Below are 12,286 nucleotides of genomic sequence, written 5' to 3'. Positions count from 1 at the left end.
ACCTGTATTTATAGGGTTTTTTTTCCAGCTTAGTTCAATACTTTAAAGAGATGTTTTTACTTAAGGAGGAAGGGAGGTTCAGACTGACAGCATGGGGTCTTAATGGTGGTGGATTTTGTTTTTTAAACAAATCAATTGAAAAAGGTTTTAAAGCAAACATTGTCTTTCTGACATTCTGTTGAAAGGTTTAAGCACACCCCTCACTGTGTTTAATTAACAAAACCAAATAATTGGTGTTCAGGGGAGGGATTATTGTTGAAGAACCAGGATGGAAGGAGCTAGCTGAATTACTGATTATTATTATTGTTATTATTTAGGGGTCAGAAAAGCTCTGCAGACTTTTCCACAGTAGTGACCTGTGGCTCTCAAACGCTTGACTGGATATGATAACAAAGCCTGAACCTGTTACAGAAACAGGAGGTGCCCAGCTAACCCTGGGAAGCAAAGTATGCACCCCAGAAAGAGGAACCAGGTTGGATCAGGCTGAAGGTCCTTGAGCCTGGTGAACTCTGGCTTTTGGTAGGACGCGGTGTCTACGCAAATACGTAGGGGTAGAGCAAATACTTCCTCATACACTCCTGATTACTGGCCATTTGTGGCTACAGGGTTTTGCTGAGTTAGGGAAAGTGGGTTTGCGTTTAGCTTTATGTATAGCTGTTAATCAGTTTTGCTTCTACCCGGCTCTCCTGTTGCTTTCTGAACCCAAAGCCTTAGATTTGCCGTGCAGTGAGTGGGATGTGGTGGATGCTAGAACTCAGCTGGGAGCTTTGAGAAGTTACAGCTCCTTTTGTTTCGTCTGAGCCTGCCACCTGCTAGACTGGAAATTCAGTCACATTTGTAGGAGCTGTGATTTTTAAAAACAGTAATAGTTTTGTGACATACTCCATTATTTAGTTACCATATGCAAATGCTAAAGCTTGGCATGTATTCTGGAGCAGTTCAGTTGTTTTGTGTGATGTAGATCTTGTTTCAGTGTTGTGTTTTCCTGAACACCCGCAGTTTGTCTGAATCCTTAGAGTATTTTTATTCGAAGAGGAGTTAAACACTTGATCTCTTTTCATCCTACCTATGCTACCTTATGGCTTTTATTTTCTTTTGCTCAGATGGCAGAGGCCCATCTTGCTTATTTGTTCCTTGTGCTGAAATCATTCTTTTCTTCAAATTGTTATTGCTGCTTCTGTTTTTGGTGTGGTCTTACCCTGTGCCTATAAATATATTCACTGGACCAGACTTGCCCACAGTATTCAAGGTGAGGGTGTACCATTGACTTGAAAAGGGGCAAAATTAAGATTGTTGTTAAGTTTTTCTAGTTTTCTATTTCACAACCCCGCCCCCATCCCCCCAAATAGCATTCCATTTCTTTCCTTGATGGTGGTGAGCATCCGACCCACTGTGTGTTGAGCTCTTCACTAGTACCTCTGTCTCACTCCTGACAGTGTTTAAAAATATCAGCAACCAATGTTCTATGGTTGTTTCTCAAAGAAGACACTGTCCTCCATGTATAATATATTCCTTCTTCTTGCTATTAGAGGCTGTTTACTGCTCTCTGAGTATTTTGGTTATGTAAAAATACCTGTAAAAATAGAACAATTTTGTATTCTGACATATTCTAATTTATGAATTTACAATATCCTGGATTTTTAATGATGGTAATTTTTCATAAATAATTGGTTCATGAGAATAAATTTATGAGAGGTGAATGGTAGAGGGGATATTTTTAAATAATCAGTTGCACAGCTTCAAAGCATGGCATTATAGGAAAATAAGGTAGAAAGGAGTTTTTGAGAGGTCCTTTACTCCATCCCCCTGCCCTCTATGGCATCCTCTATCCTGCTGATGGTTTGTTGAGGGCATTTGTTATTCTCGTCTATCATATAGCACATCTGCTACGGAGTGCCAGCTGCAAATTCAGTAAGCACCAATTTTTCCCTCATTCCCTGTATATTGAACAGTGCCGGACTCAGATCTGAACCTGGTAGGACTCTGCTGGGTACCTTTTCCAGCTGGAGGGTGAACTGTCCTCTACGTCTGGTTTTCCAAGTTCTGTATCTGTGCTTTCTTTGCCTTTTATGAGTGGAGGCATCACAAGTCGTGTCGTCTGAAACAGCAGCCCAAGGCTTTTGTAGCCCTTGTTGTAGTCTGGCACCCCCAGGTTTTATTTCTGGTCTAGAGCAAAACTGGCTTGTTTGCAGTGTGATTGGCATTGGGCAGCCGTTGCAAGCTATTACTCATCTCAGTGCTGGCTTCTTCGTGCCTATGAAGAGTTTGATTATTGTTCTGGTATTTTTTTTTTTGAAATTAAAAGTCAAGCAGCATATCTGTAATCACTGTCTCCTCTTACAGAGGAGAGAGTTTGGCCAGATAATGCTGGCCAAAGCACAGGGAAATGGCTCTTAATCCTCTCTGACCGCTCTGTTGTGCTTATTTATTTTAATGCTTTTAATTAGATGTATTTTATTTAATGCATGTGAAGCATTACTGCTCAGCTTACAGAAATGAATGATGACTCTAAGTCAGATAGACAATGTGCTGTTCCAAGGGACACAACGTGAACATGCTCCACGGGACACACCGCAATTGTCCTGACATTGCAGGGGAGGAGATGATACCATAGGCAGTCACGTGCCCTCTGCAGCCACCATTTTACAGAGTGTGTCCCAATTCTGTCGTACAGCATACGCTCATTGACCTGCGTGGTACCTTTGGAGATGCCACTTGCATCTCATTTCAGTCTTCCGTTTGCCAGATCTGATAAGTCGATCCCTCTTAATCTCTACTCCTGACTCCCTTCCTCACCTGACTTATTTCTTCTGTGTCCTGGCTCTTGTTTCACTTCAGTTCTTCCAAACATAAATGACCACAATTGTACTGTGTTTTCCAGATGAGGTCTTACAAATGGCTCACTTGCTGGCAGTGAGATTTCCCCTGCCTTCCCTCTGGGGAAGGTTAATCATTATGCAAGTGAGGGTTTTATATTTATTTTGTTGGTTGAGGGCTGTTTTCTGTGGCACTGTGGAGGTTTTGTGCTCTGGCTCCCATCTTCTGCTACAGAACGCTTTCACCAGGTATCACAGGTCACTACTGTTGCATGGATTTGTATATAACAGATTTGTTTACGTTATAAAGAGCATTAGTAATTATATTCTGCATTTTTCTATTTGCCTGCACGTCCGCTGCTCTTATGATCCAGAACCGCTGTGCAAAACCCTGTGCCTGGAGCCTTGTGCTTCCAGCCCTCTCAAGCATGAAGCATATGAAAGCCCTGCTGTGGCTTGGCTTTGCAGGAAAGCCTTTGGGGTTCAGATTTCATTTCACATAACCCAGAATTACAGGGCTGTTCTTCAACCCTCACAGGCATTTGTGTGGCAAAGAATGGCATGTCTTCCCTCTGTGGGAAATGCTCTGCTCTGAATCCACCAGCGTGGGTGTTTGGGTTTACAGCTAAACTCCCCCAGGGACTGATTATCCAGTGCCTCAGTAGTTAGTGTCAGAAGGTTCCCCTTTGCCTTTCTTCCTCTGGGGCTGAGGTCAGGTGAGATGGATAGTCCTGTGTTGCCCTGCAGCAGATCTCCCTTTTTTCCATCTTTGTGCTTTCTGGCTGTAAAACCTTGCTGTGCAAAATTGGTAGTGAATGCCACTCCCAGCATGACACGGCCAGACTGTCCTGTGCCTGTGTGCCCTATGTCCCTGGTCAGACAGGAAAGAGGTGATAAATCAAATGGGTTCTTGATAAGTTAAAGTCCTTTATAGCTTCCCCCCGCCCCCCAAGTTGCTGCTGCATCTGCTGATTCAAACCAGCTTTTGGCATGGGGCTCAAGATGGGCGTAAAACCCAAATCTGGAGGTGGTGCTTTGAGCCGCAGGCTTCCAGCTGAATGAGGCAAGACAAAATTAACTGCAGAGCCTCATGAGACCTGCTTCTTAAGCTGTCATGTGCAGCCTTCAGATGAGAAAACTAAACAGGAGGAGACAGCTTTCATGGTAAATGAGAAATTGTTTCCATCCTGTATGACAATAGAGGGCTTTCAGGTTGACTTTAACTGTATCACGGCTATTGGGGCCACTTAGTTTGCTGTAGCATGAATGTCAACTGACATTTGATCCTGCTTGAAAGTTAAAGGGCTCTTAACCCATTTTGAGAAAAAGGCTTTTGTTTATGTCCTGAGGTTCTTGCCGAGCAGTTCAATCTAACCAGGTTACTGATTTGCTGCCAGGTGCCCCCAGTGCCCCGAACTTAGTTTTCTCTGAAGATGACATAAAACAATAGCTCAAGGCCAGCACAAAAAGACCTCAGCTGGCTTGCTGTGGAAGTCCAGTGGCTGTGCACGATGTTGGACTTGGGGTGAGAGAAGGTTATGGAGGGTGATGGGAAAGGTTTTCCTTCAAGCTGGGGAAGCATAACGGGTGGATGGCTAAATGGATGTAGGTGCTTCATAAAAGCTGAGCAGAGGGTTGGCCTTTGTGTAGGAGGAGAATATAAGTGTCCACTGTGGTTTACACTACTTCCCATTGCCTCGGACAGAGATGGGCTGAGGTCTGAGCCAACAGCTCCACAGATGGCTGTGGAAACCCGGGTGGAAAGATGAGGAAAGCAGTGTAGGTCAAATTATTGCAGCAAAGCAAGGTGAACAAACAAAATTCTGGTTTTCTCCATCTCCCTTTATTATACTGACAACAGAGGTTGAGTGGCTGGGTCAGCAGTGTAACTCCAGGTGAGGTGTTCTGCCGAAGCCTGAACAGAACTGAACTCTCAGAGCAGGAAAGCTGCTGTTCAGTCAAGTCTCTTGGTTTCTTTTCAGCAAGAAGAACATCCCTTAGAGTTGTTGCTTTGGTTCAGTGCACTGTATTCTTTTACCTTGTAATGGCTTTCTAAAGGTGGACCATGAGGGAGGGAGAGCAGATCGCTGGAGCACACCTTGAGGAGGTACATGCTCAGTCTACTGCCATCCAAGACTTACAAATGCAGGGCCCTCCACCACCCAGGTACACTCTGTTGAGGGAATTGAGCCGATGTGAACCAGCGAACTGCTAGTCTCATCTGCCTTCTGACTGGAAGTGTTGAGACATACCCACAACCCTTTATGAAATGTCCTGATAGAACGTCGGTTCTGCTGGGCCCAGCCACTACAAAAGAAGACGTTCAGTATGTCTCTTCTCCCTTGTGGCAGTTGCCAGTGACAGGTGCCAGGAACAACGGTTGTTTTAGTCAATTCTGTTGGGTTGCAAGTGCTTGTTCTCGTTGCTCTTTGCCTGCTCTTCCCTTGTTCCAGTGATTCAGTTGATGATTGAGGTTCATGAGAGGAGATATCACTTGCTGTTCCTTTGCCAAAGGACTTCTGGCACACAGTTGGCAGCCTGGACCTGGGCATTTTCTTAGAGACATGAAGGAAACAGCTAAGAGGAGAGGAAACAGTATGTATCTCCTTGTCTGTAATATGCATTTTCAAAGACACTACTTACAATGTAGAAAATCGGTGTGTTTGGATAAAGCACTCAACATGTTTCATAACTAGTAAATAATGACACCCTGATTTTTTTTTTAAAGCTTATCGCCTATAATTAAGGATGGCTTTTCTAGGAGAATGGTAACAAGACTTCTCTACATTATTCTAAAAATTTCAAACTTGAGACAAAGTTCACCAAACCTGAAGTCTTGCAAAAGTTTTCCTTAACATGGTTTCCTGTAGGAATGGTCATTTATCTTAGCTGGTGGCAACGTATGTTTGTCTTGGTTGGATAGCCTATCTGGAAACTGTATAACTAATTATGCAAGGAAATGGCACCCAGAACAAGTGCTGAGAGTCAGTAGTGTATTGCAGATACTGAATCATCTGTCCTTGCACAGGTGTAGGTACAGATGAAAAAGTGTGAAGAGCAAAGCCAGTGAGCACTGTGGGGTTGTCCACTGTGCTGGCTGAAAAAGTGCTTGGTGCTAGAGAGCTCCTGTTCATAACTGCCCAGAGTCTGCAGAGGGAGTGATGGGTACAAGCGGCTCTTGTGCAGTGCTCGTTTCTTTGCAAGAGGATTAGGATGAACTTAGGCTTCAAAATGTTGCGATAGGAACTGACTTTGCTACCTGCCTATGCTTGTCCAGCTGTAACACTGCCCGGCCCTGGAAAGGTTGGCCCTTGCTTAACCTCTGACTCTCCTTTGATCGTGACTGCTTTGGTGACAGTTGTATCTACAAAGATACCAAAGATATCTTATGCTTTTTTCTGTGCTAACCTGCTTTTGGAAGAAGACATATGTGGCTTTTCATCTCCTTGCCAGAGTTCCCAGACTGCAGCAGTCTATAGGGAAAGTGAGTCTGTGAAAGTGAGTCTGTGAAAATGAGCCTTCGGTGTGATTTCGGGAACTAAGGTGTTTATTCCAGTGTTGTAAAGGGGACAAGGTAGGGATATGGGCCAAAGTCTGTGATAGGGACAAGAAATCACATAGGGCAAAGGCAATGGATCTCTAGCAGAAAATTGCACACAATAAATAAATAAATATCTTTACTGCAACATGACACACCACAAAAAGATATGAACCCTTGCCTTCCTTCCAAAGATATTTGTAAAGCTGATGTTACTAATTCATCATTCAAGGTGAGTGCAAAGAAAACAGTGCACTTTTATGAATAGAGAAAACTGCAGCGTCAAAGACTTGCCTTGGCTGAGCTCCTCTTTGTTTGGACCTACCAGCTGCAGAAAGTCAGTCAGACAGAAACCGCTAGTTATTTCTGCTGCCGTTCTCTTGACAAATACTACTTTCCTTGTAGAATGTCATCCAAGCCTCAGTAAGAGTGTATTTTATACTTGTCTTGTTGAGATCCAACCTAAAGATGAGGCAGTGCTATCAGCCTTCAGGCAAATAAAAGCCCTTTCTGCATTTGCCCGATGGATTTTTGCTCTGTCACCTGCACCTGCATTTGCTACATCTCTGCATTTTGTCTTCAAAACCTCAACCTTCTTATCTGTGCCCTGAGATGAACACCAGCTCTTCTGCTGTGAAAGCAGCCATTCCTTTGTCATCTTCACGCTAGCTCACCAGGTGAAGCTGCACATACAGCCCAATGTCTGCACTGAGACATCAAGCCTTTCGAATCGTGGTTTGGAGCCTCCCATCTGCCCCAGCTGGGTGATGGCTTGGGTTTTTAATGCACTTTGAATCGCCAGCTCCTTGGAGTGAAATCCTTTCGCTGTCCTGGTTGCATCACCTGTTGTTGCTCTCGTAGCTGTGGCGTACAAACGCAAAGACAGCATGTGGTCTGTCTGCAAAATGGAGCCGAGATTGCTCTGGCCTCCACAGGGTTGGCAGAGAAATCTCTAAGGTGTTGTAGGTTATTAAAGACAGGCAAAGGGAAAAAGAGAAATAAGAATAAACAGGTGAGTGAGAAAAACTTAGAAATCTGGGTGTTAAGCAGTACTCGAAGGATAGGGCAAATGTTTGTACCTGCTCTAAAAAGGAGAGCGAAAGAAGCAGCTGTCCAGTTGTACATTTTTCATTATTACCGTTTCCCTAATGATTATGGGGATTTGCTACATGTGGGCTTGCTGTGTGGGGATGCCATCCCAATGGCTTGATCAGTTGCACGGGGAACCTTCAGAGCTGTCAGTTACAGACTGGAGAGTGTGTAAAAGTAAGAGCCTGATGTAAGAGCAATAGTGACCCCGTCACTGAGAAACAATGGTTAAAAAAAAAAATGATGACACCTGGAAATCCCTGATCTGGGTTGTTTAAAGTGAGCTCTGAAGCCACATGAGAAGTGGGTAGGTGGATGGGGGCAGCGCACGTGCCCATCAGCGGGAATTGTGTGGAGCACGAAGGTGGCAGTTAAGTTGGTCTCAGAGGTGGAGACAGCTGTGAAGAGAGCAGCTCCTTAAGAGCTCTCTCTTCACCCTTGTCCTGCTATCTGATGGTGAGCTACAGAGGGACGCAAAGATGTTTGAGAGCTTAAGCTAAAGTTTAATATATCTCATGCCTCTGTAATTGGAAGAAACTGGCCACTATGATATTCTTCTTCTCTCTTTCCTCTCTTTATTCTAAAATAAGAGTAGCGCTTTGTTTTCCTGACTTCAGCTTGTTTCTCCCATTGTGAAATGTTGGCAAACTGGTTTTGAACTTAGTTTCTGGCTGGCTGTAGCAGTCACCAGCAGCACCGGGTGTTGCCAACGCTGGGTGTCTCTGTGGCTGATTTGTTGTCACTTCTGGAGCTTTTGTTTATCTCCAATAGCTTTCTGAAAGTTGGGGATGATCCCACGTGTCTGAATTATAGAACAAGGAGAGGAAAATGTAACATTTCCTTCTCTCACTAAAAGCCCTGATTGCTGATGCCAGCAGGTAGTGCCCTACCAGCCTGTACCTCTGGTGTTTCCAACATACTGTGCTTTGCTTTGCTTTTGTAGTTTATAAAAACTTCCTGATTTGACATTCATGAGTGAGGTTTTAGGGCTGCAGATCTGGACTTGACTTACACGTGGGATTCAGAACTCTTTGGGGGCAGCCATGGGTGAAAGGTGAGGTAGATAAGCTGGAACTGCTTGTTGGGGCAGTTCAGTGCTACAGCTGGTATCTTTGCAGGCTGATGCCAAAGGGATTATGTATGTTAATTTGTGGAGTACTTAATTTTCAAAGGTACAGATCTGAATGCATTCAGTATTTGATAAGCAGAATTTGTTAAACTCCCAGTGACGGAAGGAGGCTCCATTAACTGGGGTGACAGCCTCCCCTGGGACTTTGTTGTCTGCATACAACTGAAAGCTGCTGAGCCTGCGTCTACCTTTCTTAGGTGTTTCTCCACTGATTTCCCCTGTGGGCTCCCTCCTGAGAGCTGTCTTGAGGCTGTTTGTCCTATGCAGGATCACTTCCTCACTGCTTGCAGTTGGCGAGTGAGCTTGCAGAGTAATGCTGTGGTGGCTGTGCACCGGGGGAGCACGGAAGTGCAGGCGCTTCACTGATCACATAGAAAAATGTCACCGAATAAAGCTGGAGAAGCTGATAAGAAACAGTGCTGAAGACGACAACTTTGTCTTTATCACTTGAAAAACCAAGTGAGGCACTGAAGCCAAAGCCTTCGTCTGCAGGTTCCCTGATGCTAGGAAAGCAAACAAAAACAGAGCAGAGACAGTCTAGTAGTGGAGTAGTCTGAGTGCAGGGAGGATCGCTCATCTGGCCAGCATAGCCCTGGCACATGGGAGAGCTTGGCTTCTATGGCACACAGTTTCAAGCTCGGCCATCCTTCCTCCATGCTTTGCTCCTGCTTTGCCAAACATACAATGCAGAGCAGGTGGGAGCTGCAGAGGGAATGTTGTCACTAATACTGCAGCTGATCGTTGGGCTCCTTCTCCTGAGGCTGTGATGCTAATTCAGGTAATGCTTTTGCAGCTCGATGTCAGCAAGGTAAGGGGATTCATGCAAGGATTTAAGAGTACATAGCTGTGCAAAATCAGGGACGCCGACCTCCTCCTTTATGTTTTTCATGTGAGAGAACGCTGCAAGGGACACCCCTCTCCTTCCGTGACACTTGCCCAAAAGCTGCAGTACTTCTGGGGTTGATACTATCCTATGAGCAAAAAGGATGTGGCCTGCTTTAATTCCCACCTCCGCCGCCTTGGGGGTGGGCAGGGGCCTGCAAGTGACATTTTGTTGTTGGTGAACTTGTTACACTAGGCATGTTGAGCTGGGTTCTGAGGAAACCAGCGGTCGTGCCTGGCTTGCAGGCGTTCACGTGAGTCTTGGCACTTTGGGGTAAATTCTTTTTTTGGGGTTATGCTGGGATAGGATTTTTGATCAAGAGGGTGCTGCAGTGGATTTTGAACTGGGAAGATGGCTGTAGCAAACGCCTCACAATCAGCCACTCACTGGGCCTGTTTGGTGGCGTTATATATAGATTTTGCTCTCTGTGGGTCTTGTTAGTGGAACAGTAGGTTGCACAATGGGCTCTTAAGAAAGCTTTTTGTCTGGAGATTTATTGACTCTTTGAGATCTGGGTGTCAGGGTGATACAGACTTTCCAAGGGAGTGCTTGATAATCCCCGTTCTGTGTGCACAAGGGCAGGTACCCAGGACGTAACTTTCTTCTGTCCCTCCCAGTAAGGAGAGGAACAAAAGTCTCCGATCCTGTAAGCAAAGTGAGAATACCCACAAATAAAAGTTTTCCCTGTAATGCATTAGCATATATAATAGGGCCCAAATGTTGCCAAATCATTCCTGAAGCTGCTTTTTACCAAGCAGGGAGGCTGCTCAAGTGCCCTTTCTTTCAGATGGAGAGATTTTAACCCCCTGCCTGCTTTGCTGTGGTGCCACGTCTTTCCACAGCTGCAGTAGGCTGAAGCTCTTACGGCTTGTTAAATAGCCTGAGAAGTTCGTTAATGAAAATTAATTGAGTGTCACTAATTTGCCTGTCTCTTGAGGTAAGCAACTAGATTTTTTTTTCTTTTTTTTGCTTAATTTCTGATCCTGTCTCATCAATTACTTCCTTGAAAGGCTCACACAAATTAGAACTTGAGGTAACAGTCATATATATTTAATTATTAGAAGTTAATGTTCATACCGCTTTCTGCATTGTGCTTGGGAAAATAGAGGAGGAAAAAATATTGATGCTTTGTACACAAAATGTTTCTTATTTTCTCAAATTCTGAGGCAGGTTATGAGCTGTCAATTTAATTCCTAGAAGGGAGATAACTTTGACGAAGTAAGAAATGAAGAATGATGCAACAAATGGAGATAACATTGACTACTTTTCTGTCTCACTGACAGATATCTTAGGGAACACATGGAGGTTACATGCTCACATTGCTATTTTTTCTGTTCCGTAGTAGCACAAGTTTTCTGTCTCTCCACTGACTCTTCTACTGTTCATTTTTAATGATAAAGAACTGGTTTTTTCCTTCAAAAATGTCCTCGCTGGAACTAGCTGGGGCCAGAATGGTTTATAGCAGTCTATGGTTACAGGACCCCTCTTTCTGCCTTTCCTTTTACACAGACCCCTTCTTGCTACTCCTCTTCCTTCAGTAAATGCAGTTCCCCACTTGCTTTGGTCTGTCGGGCACGTTTCAACCCTTTTTCTTTACTGAAGATACACGAAGGAAAGGTAACATGGTAAGGGTGTAAAGATGTGTATTTAAAATTCATCCAGCAGGATAATATTAACTGTTTTTATCCAACTAAACAACAACAACAAAAAAACTAAAAAGAATACTTATAGAAATTAAAATGCATAATTAACTCATCAGTGATAATAGCAGGCTCTTCTATGCTCCTGTAGAGCAGAGCCACAAATACAATGACAGCTATGGTTAATCTGTAATCACCTGTATCTTCATGAGATTTTACATACTTTTCCTGCCAGGTCAACATTGATCTGATCAGTTCCGAAGCTCTCATGGTAACAAATTTACTCAAATCCGTGTGCAAACAGAAGATGAGATGCTGACTCTGGGCGCTCTGATTCAGACACAGCATACAGTCGCTTCTGAGCTGCAGCTAAACAGACCAAGCAGCCTTGGATGATGCCTGGATGCCACCCTGCTGCTGGGAAAGCTTCACAGCTCATACCATTTTGCTGTGCACCCCCAGACTTCCAGTCATTTAACGTGTCCTTCTCCTGATGCTCTCCACAGGACAAGGTGTAGCCTGTGTCTTGGCTAGGCAATGGTTGCAGAAGGGTTCCTTGTACCAGGATGTGCTTTTTCCAATGGATAAAGTGTTGAGGCTTGTTTGCCTGTTTTTCCAGCTGTGCTACATTGCTTTTATGGCAGGAACTTAATCTGCAGCTGGGGTGTTGAAAAAAACAGTCTAATGAAAGGTGAGAAATGAGAGATGCTAAAAAGTGACCCTGGTATTTTTTAGCTGAGTTAATCCCAAGTGTAATACCATGGGTTTAACTGGAATTACACAGGGGATTAGTTCAGTTGATAGCTGATCACACTGCAATAGCTGCCTGGCTTCAGGAGTTGGATGAATGGGTGCTGCTTGCCTCCTTGCAGCCCTGTTCCTTCACTTCCACATCACCCCTGCTCCTCATTCCCCATGCTGGGCCCTGTTCCTCCTCCAGTGACACCTCCTTTGAGGAACCCCATTTATTCCACTGTCTTTACTTTAATCTCTCCCTTGGGGTTTCCCATTTTCTGTTTTAAGGGTCCTTCTCCCACTTAGGGAGCTTTGCAAAATCCCCCCATCTTTTCCCTGTTCCATTGAGGGGCTTCATTCAGAGCACCAGCATTTTAAACTCTGCCAGAATGAAGGGCAGAGATGAAACAGGAGTATTTTTATGGTGAAGGACATGAGTGGCTGCTGGCGATTGTG

The sequence above is a fragment of the Phalacrocorax carbo genome, chromosome 13 (assembly GCF_963921805.1).
Source record: "Phalacrocorax carbo chromosome 13, bPhaCar2.1, whole genome shotgun sequence".
In the NCBI taxonomy this organism is placed as follows: domain Eukaryota; kingdom Metazoa; phylum Chordata; class Aves; order Suliformes; family Phalacrocoracidae; genus Phalacrocorax; species Phalacrocorax carbo.
The sequence above is the reverse complement of the archived record's forward strand: the minus strand, read 5'-3'. Positions refer to the sequence as shown.